Source organism: Pseudorca crassidens, chromosome 11 (assembly GCF_039906515.1).
Source record: "Pseudorca crassidens isolate mPseCra1 chromosome 11, mPseCra1.hap1, whole genome shotgun sequence".
NCBI classification, from domain to species: domain Eukaryota; kingdom Metazoa; phylum Chordata; class Mammalia; order Artiodactyla; family Delphinidae; genus Pseudorca; species Pseudorca crassidens.
This window is the reverse complement of record NC_090306.1, coordinates 77,877,334-77,899,506: the sequence shown is the minus strand read 5'-3', so window position 1 is coordinate 77,899,506 and position 22,173 is coordinate 77,877,334. Positions and strand designations below refer to the sequence as shown.

Here is a 22,173-nt window from a genome sequence, read left to right as displayed (position 1 = left end):
TAGACAGATAGACAGATAGATAGAAAAAGACTTAATATGAGGGTAGGCTCACTCAGGGAGGCTAAAAAGTCCCATGATCTGCATCTGCAAGCTGGAGGCCCAAGGTAAACAGAGGTATGGTTCTAGTCCAAGGCCAAAGGGTTGAGAACCAGGGATCCAATGGGCTAAGTCCTAGTCTGAATCTGAAGACTCAAGAACCAGGAGAGCCAATGTCTGAGGACAGGAGAAGATGGATATCCCAAATTTGATAGAGACCAAATTTGCCCTTCCTCCACTTTTTTGTTCTATCCAGGCCCTCTATCTACCAATCCAAATGCTAATCTTTTCTGGAAACTCCCTTGCAGTCATACCCAGAAACGTCTCACCAGCTATCTGGGTATCTCTTAGCCTGGTCAAGGTGACACATAAAATTAACCATCACAGAGGTTCAGTATCAAACATTGTCCAGAGAAACTGAAGCACTGTGACAGACTGTTCAAAGATGCCAGAGTGGGGACTTCCCTGGTGGCGCAGTGGTTGAGAGTCCGCCTGCCAATGCAGGGGACACGGGTTCGTGCCCCGGTCCGGGAAGATCCCACATACCGCGGAGCGGCTGGGCCCGTGAGCCGTGGCTGCTGAGCCTGCGCGTCCAGAGCCTGTGCTCCGCAACGGGAGAGGCCACAACAGTGAGAGGCCCACGTACCGCAAAAAAAAAAAAAAAAAAAAAAAAAAAAAAAAAGATGCCAGAGTTATAAAATTATTCCAAGAACCAAGACTGGTCAGGACATTAGTTATAGTCTCACTCCAGAGCAGTGCCATTAAAACATTTAAGAAACATCAGTTATCTAGTTACGCTTCTTGCTGCCTATGTCTTCAGAGTCAAAACCTACTTTCCCTGGATATTAGAGCCAGAGTAAGAATCAGGAGCCAGCCTCAAGTCTACTTGATGCTTGGAAGCATTCCATTGGACATCGCAGTAGTTTGAGGGCAGCTATAGTGCATAAACATGTCCATATAAATTTATCTAAATGTAAATGTGAAATAAATATTAAGTGGCATTTTTTTTTTACGGAGAAATGAGCATATTATGAAATCACACCAAGTAGAGCAAGGTGTTGCAATTCCCAAAGTCTAGAAACCTCTGGCTTTAGCTGGTAAACTATACTGTGACCTCAAGATAGGCACAGATATAAAATAAAATAAAATAAAATAAAAGTAAATAAAATAAAAGAAAATAAAAGGATAAAACAAAAATTAAAAATAAAGTAAAATTCAAAAAAAATGAAGCAATTTATATAGCCTAATGTAATTCTCTCAGGTCAAAAGCACAATAAATTACTGAGAATCTGTGGGTATCTTAGTCTAAAAGCCTCAAGAGCATTTCTCTAAACCAGTGTTTCAAGATATTCATTTCACTTTAATAAGTATCTATTTAGTATTTAAGATGTGCCAATAACCATACAAGATGCTGAAGCTAAAATATTGAATAAGACAACAGAGCATGCAGGTCTGTGGAGCTTATCATCCAACAGGGAAGCAAGATCATTAAAAATATAATTATAACTAAAGGTGTTTGTAGCTATGAAGAAGTACTGGATTAGGTGGAGAAACAGCATGGTGTCTGTAATTGGGGTGTTAGGAAAAACTTCCCAGGCAAAATGACCGCTAAGCTATGACCTAGACTACAGGTAACGTTTAGCTCATTAAAGCTGGAACAGCAATAATGAGAAGGGGGAACAAACAAAAAATTAAAGAAAATTAAAAAAGAAATAAGGTAAAAAGAACAGCATGTGTAAAAACTGGAGATTGAGAGATGTGAGTCTGTGACCCATATTTTAAGGTGTGGAATGGCAACAGATGAGACTGGGGAGCTAATCAGGCCTTATTTTCCATGTATTCTGTGGGAAGTTAATAGGAGGTATAAAAAATAGTTGAATACATTTAGAAAATGTGCGTCACTCCCACAGGACTTCTCAGAGCCTTTACTATGTTGATATCCACCACAAATCTCCAATATTTAGAGCTTTTGACTAAAATTATTGTCTTGCTATTATTGTGCTTTTTTAGCTGTCTGTAGGAAGTTGAAGCTGTGACCACCTCCCTATTTCACTTTAACCTGGAGAAAAAAAATGGTATAAGAAAATGAGATCAAATGGGATTTAGGTAGCAGTCTGTATTTCTTGGTATATTTCCACTGCCCTGTACCTACAAAGTGTCTCATCTACTGTGTAATCCTAATTCCAAAAATTTAATTTTTTTTAGTGAGTTATAGATATGCATATTCACCTCCATGCAAAGTTCATAGTAGACAGGAATCATCTACCCCCATAATGATTTTTTCCTTCCTCCTAAAGGAGTGTTTTCCTATATTAGGTGCACATTTTAAAGGCATTGATATATTCTACTACTCCAGAAGCTTATTTTATTTGGCAGCCATAGCTACCCCACTGCAAAATGAATGAATGAGTAAATAAATATATAAATAAATAAGAATACAGGCAACATGTTCCAAGAGCTGTACATCTTCTTGACAGGAAATCAATATATAGTGGGTCTGGAAATTGAGACTGTTGAGCTAAATTTTTGTTTACTTTCCAGATAATCCCAGTTTCTGCTGTCGTCAGGATGGTAAAAAGAGAGCTTTCCTGCATTCCCATTTCATAAAACCCTTTATGGATCATGACAAGCTATTTGCAATTACGTTCATTCAAATTCTAAATTCTGCCCAAACGCAGTTAACAGAATGCAGACAGCTAAGTGATGGGAATGGTACATATAAATTCTGTATATGATAATTATTTATTGATCTGCAAAGTGCATTTGATTTGGATCAGTACTAGAACAAAGGCACAGATGTGTTGAAAGCTCATATAATCATACTGAGAATGTGGACAAGAACATCTTCCTAGCATGGACAGAGCAGAAATGTTCCTGCTAGAAGAGTAAGACTTCCCTCTATTTCAATTTCTTTTAACCAATGAGTGTTTAAAAATTAGTTGTTTCCCGGGACTTCCCTGGTGGCACAGTGGTTAAGCATCCACCTGACAATGCAGGGGACATGGGTTTGAGCCCTGGTCCGGGAGGATCCCGGTTGCTGCGGAGCAACTAAGCCCGTGCGCCACAACTGCTGAGCTTGTGCTCTAGAGCCTGTGACCCACAACTACTGAAGCCCGCACGCCTAGGGCCCATGCTCTGCAACAAGAGAAGCCACTGCGATGAGAAGCCCACGCACCACCAAAGTGTAGCCCCCGCTCGCCCCAACTAGAGAAAGCCCGCGTGCAGCAACGAAGACCCAACCCAGCCAAAAATAAATAAATAAAAAATTAGTGGTTTCTGTTTCTATACCCAAATCCTGAGTTATGAAGCTCCTTTAAAAATATTTATTACCATTCCAGCCACTGCATCACAACCCTATTATTGGTGTTTAAAATGTATACACTTATAAATTAAGAATGTAAATTCAGTCACTTAAAAATCAGTGGTTTTTCTTTCTTTTTTTTTTTTTTTAGTTTAAATTAGCAAAAGTTCCATGACAGTGAAAATCTCTTCAATTCTTCCATTCATTTTGGAAATGGAGATCTGAATTTTGTTTCAAGCAAATTTGTCTTTGTATAGTCATTGAAATAGTCCTGCCCAAAACACACAGCTGAGCGGTGCCATTATGGTCCAGTCTGCTAAGCAGAACTCCACCGGGGGTGTCATAGTTCTCACAAGTCACGCACAACAGCCTACTTTTATATCTACAGGAATAAATCAAAATAACCTGTGTGTCCTTATCTACCATTAGATCAGTCCCAAACATAAAGATGTGCAAGACTTATTTGACTAGCTTGTTCTAGGTCCTCATGCCTAGACATTCTCTTCCAATAAGTCTGAATTCAGGAATTTTTTATTTTTAGCAGCACTCCAGGTGGTTCTAATGCAAGTGCTCCTTCAGTTTAGAGAGTTTTCATCTTTGTACTTCTGGTACCCAAACCAGTGCCTGGTACATATCAGACTCTTAAAAATTAATCTTTTAAACAAAACTAAATTAAAAGAAACTGAAATTTCATTGGACATAAGTATGGCTGTGTTTGTCAAAACAGGTTGGATTATGCAGCAGGAAGCAACACCCTTAAGCCTCGGTTGTTAACGTAACATAGGCCTATTGCTCATGTCATGGTCCTGGCCACTCTACAAGGGCAGCTAGTATCCATGAAGCCACTCAGGGATCCAGGCTGACAAAGATGTTACCATGATGCAGCTTCACCTTGCAGCTGCATACTCCAGCTGTGGTGGCTTTTGAAATCACCATGGAAGGGAAAAGGTATGTTGGAAGGGTTTTCTCTATCAATTAAGCATGTTAGCTTTGGATTAATGTACATTAGTTTATTCCCAGTCCTTTGGCCAGAACTAGTGTGTGGCCCCACCAAACTGCAAGGTGGCTGGAATGTGTAACACTCCTGGTGTCCTCAGGAGGAGCGAACTGATAGTGATGAACATTAGGGCTCTTTATCTCTGAGGTTAACATAAGAGTCATTTTTTCATATGCTTCTTTACGATGCTTTAGGTAGTGGTCAAATACCATTTATGGACTCCTCTACACCAGCTGGACTCCTGTCATGGTCCTCCAGTGCAGCTCAACCAATACATATGTACTCTTTTCATGGAAGAATTGATGAATGACAAGATCAGTCATTGTACAGTCATTGAAATAGGCACAATATCTTTTGTAGACGTTCCCACAAAGACTTGGTAAAACATGGTATAAATCATACTCAAATGTTGAGCCCTGAGTTTTAGAGACTTAAAAAATGTACTTGGAGAATCAAACACATAGCCGAAAAGATCTCCAAGAGCATGTGGTTGGTGGATAGATACTGAACAAAACACTTTTTAATTTAACCCAAATAACTGTTAATTCTTCCAGGGTTGGTGTCAGTATTTTGTATGCCAGATAACACTGTGGATTGGGAAACTATTTGATATGTCTGCAATAGATCCAAAGAAAAGGGATAAGAAGAGGGTTTCATGTGTAATCACTATCACACAGGAGTAGAATAGAGACCCAGTAGACAGTTTTAAAAAATTGTCTTAAATACAAAAAGATTGTCAAACTGGCTGTTAGTATCAAACACTTATTTTAAAAATTAAGCCTACAAATTTTTTTGTTACTATGAAGACTATGGTAACCAGTTATACACTCAGCTTAAAAGCAATGCTTTCCCCCAGAGTTTTAAGTAAATGGTTAAAAATATTTAAGTGTTACCAAAGTAATAGACATTTTAAAATAAATTCAAACAAAATAAAAGAAAAATTGAACGTCTCTTCCTCCTTTTCAAATCCCTGGTGTTAAAATCTTGTTTCTTGATTTATATTGTTTCAAACTTTTGATATGTATATGAAAATACACATATGCAAGCAAACACTAGGACTTATATCTTTATCCACATATCATAAATACATATTGATCTCATCTAGACCTTAAGTAAAATGAAACTAGAGAAGGGTCAGTATTTCCTTATTTTTATCCCTGGTACCAAAGTGTCTAGCACATCATGGATGCTTAATTGATCATCTGATGAACAGAAGACTCTTAAGTTAACAAGACATCTGAGACAGTTTTCAATATAAGCCTTACTATTTTTAATGGCAGTATAGTATTCCATAATATAAATGTGCTATAATATTTTAAACTATTTTCTATTGATGGATATGTAAGGTTTTTTCTATTCTTTGACTATTACAAACAATTCAGAAATTGTTCATTAGGATGATTATTTATGTCAGATAGATTCCTGAAGATGGAATGTTTAGCTCAAAGTCACAAATGTTTTAAATTTTGAGAGACACAAGTGATATGGTTCTTCACCTTTTTGGGAGAATCACAGAATCATTTGACAATCTGATGAAAACTAATATACCCTCTCCCAGTAAACTGTACAAGTGCTCTATGTAATCACTGAAGCTTCTGGGTACAACACCTAGTTAAGAACCCCTGCTTTAGAGTGTTACATTAACTACTGAAGTTGATTTTGTCACAAATGATCTCGACTTTTACCTGCAGCATGGTCTGCCAGCTTTCCTTTAGAAAGCAGATGTTCTCTGAAAGGAGATCTTGAGATACCACATGCTAGTTTGAGATACCACATGCTAATTTGCCCCCATGCAAATTTTAAGCTCAGTTTATCCAATTTCAAAGGCAAATACTTCCGTGTCAGTGCACTCGTATGACCGTAAGAACTCCCACACTTTGTCACATTAAAATCCCCAGTTAAGCCATGATTTTCTTATTTTCTTCTCAAAGTTTCCCTAACTGTTCCAGCCACAGTGATATTACCAATTTTTTTTCTTAAGAAAAAGGGGAGCACAGTCTGTTTCCACTCAGATTGCATCAGGTTGGATTAAGTAAGAACTTGAAGGTTGCCCAGCCCAAACATAAGAGTTGCACTGAGTCATAAAAGAGAATTCCAAGTGAAGACAGTTACTAATAGCTAGGAGAATGCTTGGTGAGCAGACATGCAGAACCTGATCTCCCAGTGACCAATGAGGGGACTTGGACCAGCCCCAACCGGGGCAATTGGGTCAAAGAAATTGTTGTTTTATAATTCTGAGTCAAAACGAGAAACTTGAGGTACTTGGGACACTAGCATTGAGTGTCTCTCTTCCACACACATACCCCAATTCTTCTGTTCTCTAAGCTAGCTCATTTTTCTTAAAAGAATAAAGACAAAATTTCAATAGTCCTCCTCTCCAATTTCAGAGAAAACAAAGCCTGAACTGGAATAAGAGATGTATGTTTCAGCTGTCTTCAACAGGAAGGATGCTTTTCTTTAAGGAACTGTGACTGATTTACATAAGAAAAAGTGCTCTTGGTTTACTCAGCTACAGATGATTGAGGCCTTTCCTCCTTCACTTCTGAAGGAGGAATATTTGGACATCGCAGAGAACTGATTCTGACATCTTTAGAGAGTGGAATCACTTGGCTGGGTTCATTTCCTGGCTTCTGTGTTTTTATAGCACAGAGTTTCAAAGACATGTAAAGCCAGCACGCACTTAAAATTCTCGGTCTCTATCAAAACAAATCTGCCATTTAGCTTCACTTTTTCAGCGAGGCTCATTACAGTCCTAAACTTGAACCTCATTAGAGAATAAAATCTACACCTGTCTTTAGATCGTTCCTAAAAACTAACTCTCTTATTTGTTTGTAAATGCTATTGTACACAAACTTGAAATTCATAATTAATATTATTGAGTAAAAATGTTACCAGATGGTTTTAAACTATGAAAGAAAAAGTGTGTAAGTTTTCTCCTCATTGCCCTTTAAGAAATCAAATTGAAGTTTAATTCAGGTAGGAAACAGGTTAATGACAATAAAAAAGTTTAATCTAGACCCTTGTTATGCAAAGGGTGTTTATTGCATCAACAGTGTCAATATCACCTGGGTGTTGATTAGAAATGCAGAATCTAGAGCCCTACTGGAGATCTACCTACTCTTGATATGCATTTTTTTAAGATTCCCAGGTAATTTGCATATACAATAAAGTTTTATTTTTATTTTCTTGGATTTCAATGTATCAAGGTCTTTATTTACAACTTTATTGGCAAAAAAGAAAAGGAATAGTTTAAAACAGTTTAACACAGGGCATTGCAGCTGATCCTGGCAGACTAATGAAGTTTCATTTTAAATGTCCATCTAATTGTCCAAAGATATACAATACTGAATCTGCATACACAGTTTCCTTTATGAAGTACAGGCTCATATCTTAGGCAGCCTTTTGAACATATAAATACAAAGGAAAGAAAATCACTCATTAAAAACTGCATTAAATGAAGGGTAATTTAAATTTATGTTGTCCTTCTAATAACACATACCCAATGAAAATCAAAAGCTGGAAAAGCAGTTACACTTCCTACTTGAGTGGACAGTTAAAACAATCAATCATTTTCTGCAATGACCATTATATTTTTAATTTATCATGAACTACTCTGAACTTACTATGAGATGTAGCCAAAGTCAGAAGACAAGATGTAGGGAGAATATTCCTTTTTTGGAGGAGAGTAAGCCCTCCAGAATCAGCATGGGAAACAAACATCCTGTTGAATTCTAGGTGGAAAAAAATTAATGTAGTCAATTTCAACTCATGCTGAGCTGGCTTAATTTTTTCATTGACTTGTTTGGTGTCATTCTTCTAAATCAAGTGTGTTTAATTCTTCTTCTAGTTCATCCAAATCTTCCCCAGTAAGAAGACTTCTGTCAACAGGAACAGAATCAATGGCTCCATTTTCCTGTCCCTCCCTTTCGTTGTCCTCTTCCAAATCACTTCTTTCACCATTTTCAGCCATACCTCCGGAAGCTTCACTTAATTTGTTTTCATCCTTTTCTGAAGTATATGTGCTGAATCTTTCAAGACTGGCTACAGTAATACCTGTCTCATCTACATCTCTTGGGAGGTACAGGCTTAAATCTATGTCATTTATGCTCACTGAATCATCAACCTCATCACCACCTGTTCCCTGGGTATAAAAGGTATCATCAGCTTCCTCCTCCTCATCGTCAACCAGTTCAGGACGAAATTCAAACACCTCACAACCACTAATCACTAATGCTTTCCCTGCTTTGAAGTCTGCTTTCCTTGTTTCTATATCTTGCTCAAGTTTATCAATCTTTTCTTGTCTTTTTCTCTTCTTCCATGCAAGAAAAGCTTCTAACGTAACTTTGGTAACATTTGGACCTACGGCAGAATGCTCTCTTTCAATTAGATCTTCTAATGAAATTTCATCTTCTTTTTCTTCTTTTTATCTTTTTTAAAGACAAACTCAGGAGAAAGTGCATGATGATACATGCAAATATTACCCCCTCTAGGGCATACCCCAAACCAGCCATATTTGTTGTTTTCAATAACTTCAAGGAAATGCTTGCACACTATTTGAGTTTTTGGTTTTTTCTTTTCCACCTCACCGTGCTGCTTGTTTACTACTTCTTCCAGTTTTTTCTCATCCCAATTATCCATAGTATCTTTATCAAGCTCTTCATCTCTTGCATCAATGTAAACACTTCACCTTTCACATTTTGTCTCCAGAGTCAAGTCATGAGAGAACTTACACTTATCTCCTTTAGTACACTGTCCTTACTTGAAGAATGCACATACCATGGATTTGGGATCTGCACCTTTACTTATTTTTTGAGCGGCAACTACAGGTTTGAACAACTCATTTAGCTCTTGCAATTCCTTCTTCTTGTCATCTTTCTTCAACTTCTTTCAGCTTCACTTTATGCTACCTAAAGTGGATTTTGTTGACCAAATTTAACTTGATGAGTGACAGCCTTGATAAACTTCTGTTGCTTTGCTCCTTTCTTATTCTTTAGATCAGAAGTTTTGTCTTCGATAATCTTCTCCTTTTTCTGCTCCGCCTTTTTGCTGCCCCCAGCCTGAGCCTGTTTCTTGGGGGCATGGCAGAGACAGGTGGCACCCGCCAGACTTAAACACAGCTGGACTCCCTCAGGGACTCTGGCCCTGCAGTAGGAGAAGGAGGAAGACGCCTACAATAAAGTTTAAGGAACACTGATCTAAGTCACCTTTGTGAAGCTATCTAGAGACACAAAATGTTTCATCCCTTAAAATGCACCATCCTGTGACTAACGCCAGCTACCACGGGTATTTACTGTCCTCAAGATTACAGCACTCCGTGTAAATTCTCTGAGCTGGACAGGTTTGGAAGAACATGTCCTTGAAGAAATCTAATCAAAAACAGAAAGTCAAAAAGATACTCAAGTTCTTCATGGCTCTGTTAAGATCCTTGTGCAAAAAACATTACTGCAGAATGACCAAATAAAGACAAGAGTATGATTCAACTAAAACTACCAGTTTTAGTTGCAAAAAAGAAAATTAAGGGCTCAAAATAATGAATTAAAAACAGGCTCACTTTGTTTTACCTTATATATTTATATTGCTAATTTAATTTATTATTAATTAAAATTAGTATGTAATAACTTCAGTCCCCAAATAGTAATGCTAAATATTTTGTTGTTCTTTTTTCTCATTATAAATAGAGGGTCTGAGAAGCAATACTAAAACTTTGCTCATATAGTCAAAAATATCATTCAATGCCAGGTACTGCTTTAGGTATTTAAGATACAATCAGTAAAGAAAAAAAAATTGTCCACTTTGGTGATGCTTACATTCTTGTGTGGAAACATCAGCAATAAACACCAACAAGAAGTAAATTGTATAGTAGGTTGGAAGTGATAAATGCCATAAAGAGCAGTGTTGGGAGTGGGGAGAAAGTTGCCATTTTAAACAGGACTATAAGTTGTGGAGGTACCATTTGGGCAAAACTTGAAGGAAGTGAGAAAGGCAGGAGAAAGTAGAGGAAAGCTTAATTGTTTTGGTCAGTGAATGATGCATGTAAATCTCTTCCATGTATTTACTATTTTTCTTTTTTCTTCCAGTTTCATTGAGATATAATTGACATAGAGCACTGTATAAGTTTATAGGGTAGAGCATAATGATTTGATTTACATGCATCATGAAATGATTACCACAATATTAGTGAACCTCCATCACCTCATAGAGGTACAAAATAGAAATTAAAAAAATGTATTTTTCCTTATGATGAGAACTCTTAGGATTTACTCTCTTAATAATTTTCATAAATAACATACAGCAGTTATTAATTATATTGATCATGTTGTGCACTATATTCCTAGTGCTTATTTATCTTATAATTGGAAGTTTGTGCCTTTTGACACATTTCAACCAGTCCCTCTTCCCTTTATCCACTGCCTCTGGTAACCACAAATCTGATCTTTTTTTCTACGAGTTTATTTGTTTTTGAAGTATAATTGACCTACAACACTATGTTAGTTCCTGGAGCACACCATAATGATTCGATATTTCTCTATATTATAAAATGATCACCATCATAAGTCTACTTTCCATCTGTCACCATACAAAGGTATTACGTTACTACTAACTATATTTCCCATGCTGTACATACCATACCCCTGACTCATTTATTTTGTAACTGGAAGTTTGTACGTCTTAAGTTCCCTCATTTATTTCACACATCTCCTGACTCTCCTCCCCTTTGACAACCACCTGTTTGTTCTCTGTATCTGACTCCATTTGTGTTTTGTTTGTTCATTTATTGTTTTTTAGATTACACATATGAGTGAAATCATACAGTATTTGTCTTTGTCTGACTTATTTCACTCAGCATAATACCCTCTAGGTCCACCTATGTTGTCACAAATGGCAAGATTTAATTTTTTTTTTTTTGCGGTACGCGGGCCTCTCACTCTTGTGGCCTCTCCCATTGCGGAGCACAGGCTCTGGACACACAGGCTCAGCGGCCATGGCTCACGGGCCTAGCCGCTCCGCGGCATGTGGGATCCTCCTGGACTGGGGCACGAACCCGTGTCCCCTGCATCGACAGGCAGACTCTCAACCACTGCGCCACAAGGGAAGCCCTCATTCTTTTTTTATGGCTGAGTAATATTCTGTTATATATATACCACATGTTCTTTATCCATTATCTATTGATGGACACTTAGGTTGCTTCTATATCTTGTGCTATTGTAAATACTGCAGTGTGCATATATCTTTTCAAATTAGTGTTTTTGTTTTCTTTGGAATTGCTGAATTGTATGGTAGCTCTATTTTTAATATTTTTGAGGAAACTCCATACTGTTTTCCAAAGTGGCTGCAGCAATTTACATTTTGATTAACAGTGCATGAGGATTCCCTTTTCTCCACATCCTTTCCAACACTTGTGATGTGTTGTCTTTTGCTTAATAGCCATTCTGACAGGTGTGAAGTGATATTTCATTGTGGTTTTAATTAGCTTTTCCCTGATGATTAATAATGTTGAACATCTTTTCATGTGTCTGTTGGCTATCTGTATGTCTTCTTTGGAAAAAGGTCTATTCAAGATCTCTGCCCATTTTTAATCATGGTGTGTGTGTGTGTGTGTGTGTGTGTGTGTGTGTGTGTGTGTGTGTTTTGATGTTGAGATGTATGAGTTCTTCATATATTTTGGATATTAACCTCTTATGAGATATATCATTTGCAAATATCTTCTCCCATTCACTAGGAGGCCTTTTCATTTTATTGATAGTCTCCTTCATTGTGCAAAAGCTTTTTAGTTTGATGTAATCCCTTTGTTTATTTTGCTTTTGTTTCCATTGCCTGAGGAGACATATCTGAAAAAAAAAAAAGTATTGCTAAGACAAAGAGTGTACTGCCTATGTTTTCTTCTAGGAGTTTTATGGTTTCGGGTCTTACATAAGTCTTTAATTCATTTTGAGCTTATTTTTATGCATGGTGTGAGAAAGTAGTCCAGTGTGATTCTTTTGCATGGAACTGTTCAGTTTTCCTAGCACCATTTGCTGAAGAGGCTGTCTTTCTTCATTGTATATTCTTGCCTCCTTTGTTGTGGATTTATTAATCATGTAAGTGTGGGCTTACTTCTGGATTCTCTATTCTGTTCCATTGATATATGTGTCTGTTTTCGTGCCATTACCATACTGTTTTGATCACAGCAACTTTGTAGTATAGCTTGAAATCAGGGAACATGATACTTCAGCTTTGTTCTTCCTTCTCAAGATTATTTGGTTATTCAGGGTGTTTTGTGTTTCCATACAAAGTTTAGAATTATTTATTCTAGTTCTGTGAAAAATGCCATTAGTATTTTGACAGGTATTGCACTGAATCTGTAGACCACCTTGGGTAGTATCGTCATTTTTTTTTAACAATATTTATTATTACAATCCATGAGCATGGTATATCTTTTCGTTTGTTTGTGTGGCCTTCAATTTCTTTCACTGGTGTCTTATAGTTTTCCTAGTACAGGTCTTTTACCTCTGTAGTTAGATTTATTCTTAGGTATTTCATTCTTTTTGATGCAATTGTAAATGAATTGTTTTCTACACTTAAGGAAGAGCAAGGGAGGGAAGTGTTCTCCTAACTTGTAATATGATTGTTGATCCACTGCTTTAGTGATAGTGTACAACCCCACTCTATAATTTTATATATCATCCTTTCTGGTGAGCCATACATTCAGCCAAGAGTGAACTCAGATTTTATTTTTCAGTAGCCCTTACTTTATATGTAATTACATCTAGAAATTAAATACCTGACGATAACTTTATTATGTGCTTACTATGTACAAATTTTATCTTTTTCTAATCTTGGAAGAAGATATATATTTTTTAATTTTTAAATTTAATTTTATTTATGTTTTTATACAGCAGGTTCTTATTAGTTATCCATTTTATACATATTAGTGTATATATGTCAATCCCAATCTCCCAATTCATCCCACCACCACCCCTGCCCCCGCCACTTTCCCCCCTTGGTGTCCATACGTTTGTTCTCTACATCTGTGTCTCTATTTCTGTCCTGCAAACTGGTTCATCTGTAGCATTTTTCTAGGTTTCACATATATATGTTAATATACGATATTTGTTTTCTCTTTCTGACTTACTTCACTCTGTATGACAGTCTCTAGATCCATCCACATCTCTACAAATGACCCAATTTCATTCCTTTTTATGGCTGAGTAATATCCCATTATATATATATACCACATCTTGGAAGAAGATACTTTTATCCTTATTTTAGAGATAAGAAAACACAGGGTCTGAGATAATGAGATGGCTCCTCTCAGAAACCAAAGTCACATTTTTTTTACTAAGCCACACCCACAATTTGAGCTCAATGCATTATGTTAGACACCTCTAATCTCTAATTTTGTTACAAGTTTACTTATGGGATGGACTACACAAAGTTGTTACTACAGACTTCATATAGTAGTAATGGACACAAAAAGAGGCCACACAGACAAATAACTGATGGAAGCTCAATACTTAAGCCATAATAGAATTTCAAGGCCCTAAAACAGTCTTTATAATACAACCATTTATCAGTCTTTTTTATCTACAACCACTATCATTTTCCACACATATAGTTTTTTTCATTGACTGAATTCTTCCTATGAGTTGGAGACTATACCATGTATTCCAAATATATAATTGCGTTTTATCTAAATGACATTATTTTATAGATGAGAAAACAGGCCCAGGAAGGTTAAGCAGGCTTGCATCCTTAAGTTTCATGATGAATGGTGAGTCTTAGCTCCATATTTGGAGCTCTAGAAACTTCTATGTAAGGAACTGTTTAAGGTATCAGTGCAGAGGTAAGAAATAGTCCATCAGAACATGGTAAATCTAGGGGTGGGTAAGGAGTAATTATCTTGGACTATGCACAGGAAGTCAGGAGAAAACACAAATCATGCCTCTAGAAAGAAGGTTCAGGAACCAACTACATTGCATATTAGTACAAATCTGCCATTTTTGCCCATCAAGTCCCCAGCAAAGGACCTAGACTCTCTAGGTGACATGACATATCTTTAAAAATCTATCCTTGCTGGGGGGTGGGGGGCAAAACCCCTCTCAGGGTGTGAAACGACTCTTAGTGTCCCTGGTCATCATAAGCAGCTGGCAAACTGAGATGAAAAAGGAGACTAAAAAATCAAACAGCACTGTTTGTAGCTCTAAGTACAATAAGCTATTGATAACAGAGATCCTGAGTCATCAAGAATATATTGAAGGAAACAGAGATGTGTGCAATATATGACAGAAAGCTTTTCATTTCAAATTGTTAAACTGAAAGTCTAGGCACTTGATCTGGCAAGTTTTATGAGCCCTACTGGAGCATGCACTTTATGTGGAATTCTCATTTCCTGACAGCACTGGATAGATCAGGCCGAGCTGTGATAATGCTCATCTCTGTGCATTATAATGAAGCTGCCATGGTAACTCTAGAAGTCACTTTTTAAATGTGCAATTTTAAAAGTTCATTTCTCAGAAAAAAAGATTAGCACAGCTGTAACACTCATAATAATCTAATGAGACTTGAAAGGAACATTTGGACAAAAAAAAACATATAGACTGCTCAGATTTCACAATTGCACTGTCCTTCTGAGAATGACATGGTCCACTCATGACTCCCCTAATCAGTGAAACAAGGGGGGGCATTAGATCAGAAACTTAATTAAATTTTGGTGCGTATAACCCAACAGTAGAACTCATTAAACTCCTACTTAGCTCAGTATGCTTGCTAAGTAAGTCAGAGTGCTTGAATGAAAAATTTTATGTACTTGTCATTTTCATAATTTAAGGAGCTAGGTATAATAAATGTTCCTAGCATTAGTTATTTAGGAAAGGTTGATTGTACCTTTTATGACTGGTCACAGGAATCATACTGGGAAGGAAACAAATGTGACATATCTGAATTGAATCCATTTCCAAAGTAAAACCCTCTATACTCAGCCCCACCCACCTCCAGCTTTTTGAGAAGGAAAAGGCATAAATCAACGCCCAAGGTCTCTGTACCTTGTTATGGAAAACATTTATCTTCTTTTCTAAGGGAGATTGTAACTTTTTAAAAGTTCATTGTTGTTTGGAGACTGAATCAGTGCCACTGATCTAGAGCTATGGCATGCTCAGGAAGCTCCCGTTATCTCTGGGACCTCATAAGCACCAGAAGCATACATTCCTCGAGGCATGATGTGATGATTTCTTCGAGTGGCATGTTTAATTGGAATGTCTTTTCCAGTGTTTTCCTTGAAGGCTTACAATTTAGGACCAGGGCCCTGGCTGCAAATTCAAATAAGTCAAATTTAATAAATATTTATTAGCAGAAGGCTTTTATGGCCATCTGCTAATAGAAGAACCTTAATCTATATGTAGCATTCAATATTGCTCAGAAAACTGTCCTACAAAGTTCAAGCAGTTATTAACCTCACAAATGCCTTTTTTTTTTTTTTTTTTTGCAGTACACAGGCCTCTCACTGTTGTGGCCTCTCCCGTTGCGGAGCACAGGCTCCGGACGTGCAGGCTCAGCGGCCATGGCTCACGGGCCCAGCCGCTCCGCGGCATGTGGGATCTTCCCGGACCGGGGCACGAACCCGTGTCCCCTGCATCAGCAGGCAGACTCTCAACCACTGCACCACCAGGGAAGCCCCACAAATGTCTTTTAAAGGAACTAAGCTACATCATCCAGGAGTCACAGAATTCCACTTCCCCACTTAGCCTGGCTTTTCAAAACACCCCACAGTGACTTGATCATTAATTTCACCAATTTAGTTAAAGAGAAGGACAACGAAACTGTTTGCTTGATACACCACCCCTGCTCTCTCTCTCTCTCTCTCTCTCTCTCTCACACACACACACACACACACACACACACACACACACACAGAGTTCCTACACCAGTCAAGTGAATTGATTGACATCGTGTGGAGAAAACAGTAAAAATATATTGAGTCATCTGTTTTGACTTCATGTCAAACCAGCCTTGCCATCAAAACATTATTTTGGCCCTCTCAATAATTTCTAAACATGCTGGTGGCAGTGGAATCAGGTAGAGGTGGACAAGTTTCCTTGAAACTGATTATATTACACGCAGTGGAAAAGAAGTAGAAAATCAAATTAGGCCAGTCAGCCTGCTTAGTAGACTTCCATAATATTTGGTTGTCAAAGGACTAAGAAATGTTAGCTCAGACTTCTGCCCTGAGAACAGTGACAGGGCTCATTCTACCTCACACATGTTTAACTTGAATCTTTTATAAGAATTGTGGCAAGTTTCTTGGGGCACTTCACGACTCTCACAACTTGAAAACTTAGTGGCTGGAAAGTTCTATTCAGCAGGTAGGAGCAAACACCGGTGAACTCACGAGTCCCTGCCAGTTCTGTGCCCCATTTAATCCATAAGATGACAGTGGTTAGAGAAACTCCACTCTGATCATTTACATTAATAGCAGCTACCTTGTCCTGGATTGTGTTTTAAGCATTGGGCCACAGAATGAAAACGACAGAATTCCTACTTTCAGGAAGTTTGCTCCAAAGTGAACAAACCACTGCTAGAGTGGGAAGAATGGACCCTCTTTCTACTCAGCCATTCACATTCATCCATCCCCAGGCGCCTCACTTCCCCCTTCCATCTGAAGGTTTTCCAAAGTTTTCACATGTTCACCTTCAACCAAACCACTGCCTTCTTGATTCTATCAGGAGATCTAGCAACTTATTTTATCCAGTAAAAAAAGAGACATGCAAAATCATGGATTTCCTCGACTCCTGTCCCCTCTACCTCAAAATGTATACCTTGGACTAAGTATCCCCAGTTCTTTTCCTGTGATGCTATCTTTATCCCTTGCAAGGCTATTACTCATTTTCTAAATATCCTCTCTCATGCTGCTGATCTTAGCTCCTCATAATCCATGGACACGGCTGGCTGTTTCATACCCCAGTGCCTCTCTGAACTCTTCCACTCAGCTTAGAGCATTCTTCCACAATTGCCCTGCAGGAACACTATCACTCAGCTCTTACAACTCATCTTCCACCGCTCCCTTTTACACTCTGTGTGCTCCCTTATCTTTTCTTTCTTATATTTTTGACCTCTCTTTCTCCACTGAATCTATATCCCCTTAGCCTTCAGAGGGGTGTAAGTCATCCTAAAGAAAAACTGAGAAAAATCAATGCTTTTCTTAAATGTTACTCATCAAATTACTACAATCTTCTCTTCCCTCCATATCCCACAAGAAGGACATTCATTAGCTCTACTTTCTTTAAAAAGATTTGACTTGGATCTTTTAAATTATAAAATGGATGTAGAAAATTTGGAAAACATGCTTAAGAGTTATAAGAAGAGAAATAAACACCCCTTGTAATCCCACCAGGTAGAGAAAAATGCTAAGATGATGGAAGGCAGGATACTGTTGGCTTAAGTGAGCAGCCTCCAGAAACAGACTCAAGGTTTGAGTCCTGGTTCAGTCACACATCAGGCGTGTGTCTTTGGCCAAGTGACCTCACCTCTGTTCGTTTCCCCTTGTGCAAAGTGTATAAAAGCAGCCCTTCAGGGGATTTTTGTGAAAATTAAACAGGTTAATGTAAGCGCATGTAAACCCCTTATAATAACTGGCACTAGTAAATAGAGCAATAAATACGTTCGTACCTTTTTATAGTTGATATGTATATTTCTAGTCTTTTCTCTGCATGTATACTTAAATAGTTTTTTACTTGGGATCTTGCAATCCAAATTAACAACTTGATTTCTTACGTAACAGTATCGTGCATCTCCACTCCCTAAGTCTTTATTTACTCTTCATGTGATGGCAGCATGGCGTGGGCACCTGTGCAGCAATTCAGCCACTTGGTCAGAGATAAACCGTGATCTCTAACAACATGTGAAGAGATCATCCCTAATTCCCAATCTTGTTGAAGTTTTAATACTACTGACCTTCCCTTACTGAAACTCCTTTCTTAACTTCACTGACACTGTTCTCTCATCGTTGTTTTCCACGTGTCTTGGTCTCCTGTGAGACATTTGCCTTCTGCTGTTAAACTGCTAAACATTGTCAGTTCTTTTCCAGAGCACCAAATGCCTATTTCCTGCTTTGTGCTCTACTTCTTGCCTTGCATATATACATCATCTACTTTTCAAACTTAAGATTTTCAAAACTAACACTATTTTCTTAAAAGAAAATCTTTATTTCATTGTTCATCCAACTACAGTTAATTGCATTACCACCATGCATCCAACCATCTAAGTCACTGTAAAACTTTTGCTTTCCCCTTGAGGATAGCCTCACTCAAAGCACTTTATCTTGTGTGAAACTGAACTTTTATAAGTTCTCCACACCTCAGAACTCATCTTTCAAATCTGTTCTTACTCATGTAGTTCCTATCTCAACCACTGGTACCAAACTCCACCTGGTTTCCCCAGCCAGAAATATTGGAGTTGTCCTCAACTTCTAACTTCACTTCTTCTTCTGCTTCCTCCAAACATGACTTCCTGTCACTGTGACCTCCTTCCCACCTACCTCTTTATTTCCTCTGTTCTCCTTTATCTGAGAGCCTCACACTCCTCTGCCTGTGTTATTGCAATTGCCTCTTGTGGTAGTTTGAATAGTGTTTCACAAAAATGCATGTCCCCCTGGAACCTCAGAATTTGCCTTTATTTGGAAATAGGGTCTTTACAAATGTACTTGAAGTAAGAATCAAGATGAAGTAATTCTGGATTCAGGTGTGAATGTCTTATAAGAGACAGAAAAAGATACACATAGACACATACAGGGAAGCGGACCATGTGAAGATGGAGGCAGAGATCAGAGTGATGCTGCCACAAGCCAAGGAATGCCAAGAGCCATCAAAAGCTGGAAGAGGCAAGGAAGATTCTCCCCTAGAGCTTTCAGAGGGAGCGTAGCCCTGTTGATACCTAAATTAAATTCCTTAAGCCACAAAATTTGGGGTAATTTGTTATGGCAGCTCTAAGAAACTAATACAACTTTCAACTAGTTTTCCCCACAAATCCACCCTCTGTGCTTCTGCCAGAAATATGAGACCACACTATTTCTCTGATTAATGTCTTTCAATACAATACAAACAAAGCTCTTACCAACCTGGCTTTTCCTCCTTTTCTTATTCTCTTCCTGCATTCTTTATACTTCTGATCCTCTGTGACTCCTGAGCACAAGTTTCATTCACACCTAAGTGCGTTTTTGAATTCTACCCCTTTGTTTGGAATTCCTTACCAGCCTTTCTTCTCATGCTATTAGCCATCTATCACAACCCAGCCTGGGTGTAATCTTCTCTGTTTGGTCCCTCTTAACTCTTCTCTCTCAAGTTCATTTCATGTTCATGTTTTACATTTTCTTCTATTATTATATTTATCACACACTTTGTTTATATCCTCTTATTCATCTTTATAGTCCAATACATAGTAGGTACTCAACATATATTTGTTGACTGAAAGAATTCCTTCTCCCTTATAAATTACACATAACTAAATGTATATCAATTTTAATTCAAAAGGTCAGTTTTTAGTCTTTCCTCCCAGTTTGCTCCCCAATCTTGTTCTCTTGGTTCAAAAGTTCAACTATCTCTCTTAAACGGTTTTCCTGCCTCCATAGCCCTGTTCTCCACTTTGTTTCTTCTTCCACTGTTAATAGGATCTTTCTGAAGCACATCTGGGATCATTCCCTCAGCTGGAAACTTCAACAGTTTTCCATTATCTTAAAGATAAAGCCTTAATTTTATACCATGACTTATAAAGTTGTTCCAATCTCTCTCCATCATGAATGCCATGCTCCAATTTCACTAGATTTCCTACAAATCCTTAAACCCTATCTCTGTGTTTGTGTTTTCATATCTTTCTTCTTCAGCTTTCTCCTCCTGGTGGAGTCCTCTTCCTCCACAATGGGGCTCAAGTGTCTCCTCTTTGAGATTCTTCTCAGATCCTGGGGTGGGCATCAAGGAATCCATTACTCTTTCTCCCACCTTGCAGAACTCTGTCACATCCTCTTCATTAAAACTCAGCACAGTGTAGCATAGTTGTTTGAATACATTACATAGCTGTCTCTGTCTCCCTGAACTGTCCCACACAGATTATGGAAATTTCTAAACTTGGGACCTTCGTTGTAGTTCAATATCCAGTAAAGAGTAGGTGCTCAGTAAGTATTGTTTCAGAGTTGGCTAATTCTTCTTCCCTATTAAGGATTTTACTAATTTGTTTTCAACCATAACATATAAATATACAAACACATACAAGTGTACAATTGTGATGGTTAATTTTATATGACAACTTGGCTGGGCCACTGTACCCAGATAGATGTCTCTGTGAAGATATTTAAAGATGAGATTAACATTTAAATAGGCAGGCTTTGAATAAAGAAGATTATCCTTCATAACGAGGGTGGGCCATATCCAATCAGCAGAGGTCTTAATAGGAAAAAGATTCATGCTGCCTGAGGAAGAGAAAATTCTGCCAGAAGATAACCTCTGGACACGAACTGTAACTCTTCCCTGGATCCCCAGTCTGCTGACCTACTCTGAAGATTTTGGACTTGGCAGTCTCCACAGTCTCATGAGCTGGTTCCTAAAATAAATCTCTCTCTATGTGCACATCCCACTGGTTCTGTTTCTCTGGAGAGCCCTGATGAATACAACAGTCAACACGTACTTCTTATCACATGAAACATTTCATTGGTTCTCTTTCCACACAAAAGTTTCTAAAACACAGTAACACACAAATATTTATAAATAAACCTCATGAGTTTAGATTTGGAAATCTTTGTTTGTGAAGGTGTGTTTGTGACCCAGTAGTCCTGAAGTCACTCTAAGTGTGAGTTTGAATCCTGGCTCTGGCAGCTGGGTGACCATGGTCAAGTTACTTGGTCTCTTGGTTTTCTGTGACTTTATTTTAGAATGAGGTCAAACTACCTACCTTATATGATTGCTGTTGTGAGGATTACATGATTTACAATGAAAACATGTAAAGTGCTTAACACAGTGCCTGGCACATAGTAAGTGCTCAATGAACATTAACTGTCATGTTAATAAAGCCTGCTCTGTCTGCCTAATTGCTTCAGTTTATTCACTTCCCCTTGTTAATTTACCACTGGAAAAAAAATAGGAATTATGTTTCTCTGCAGTTCCGACAGTTTAAAAATTAATGCACAATAATGTATTATTATAAAATTCAACTATTAAATTTTTTTAGATGGCTTATATTTCTTGATGTAATGATATTATATGTGTATTCCTAGGGTATTTTTTGTTTGCTTATTGTTTAAACAAACATATCTACTTTGATTCTAGGATATAGGACATGGGAAAAGTTCAAATATATAGGTAAAAATAAAAGGTATCTTCATTTACTAAAGCTATAATCAAGACAGAGGCATTAATTAATTACTTAAGAGAATAAAAATGTTGTTTTTGAGTTTGCTAACTATTCTTCCCTGCAGAAGAGTTGCTACCATTCTGTCTTGAGCTATAACATATGCAAATATATACGTAGTTAGAGCCAACTCTGGGTTTTCCTTGCTTATGAAAGAAAATAGTGGTTCAAAAAGATCTGAAAAGAAATTTTGTTTGGCCTGGAACTGGACCACATGATTTAGGGGGCATTAGTGGATTTATTTTGGAATATGTATGTATGTTTTAAGCCTTAATCTAAAACAAGACAAAAATCAATCTATTTCTTAGCACAGTCCTGCTTATTATTTAAGAATCTGTCTCAGAATTGTGTTAATAAGATAGGAGAGTCAATCAGGAAGAAAGGAAAGAGAGTGTGTGAGAGTGTGTGTGTGTGTGTGTATGTGTGTGTGTGTTTCACACATCATTTTCATAAGACATTGGTTTTTCCTCAG

At 37.7% G+C, this 22,173-nt stretch overlaps 1 pseudogene; it reads right to left on the bottom strand.

Annotated features, from left to right (window-relative positions):
• Nucleotides 1-7,541: 7,541 nt before the first annotated feature.
• LOC137202933 (zinc finger CCCH domain-containing protein 15 pseudogene) overlaps nt 7,542-22,173 on the bottom strand; it is a 31,416-nt pseudogene continuing 16,784 nt past the window's right edge.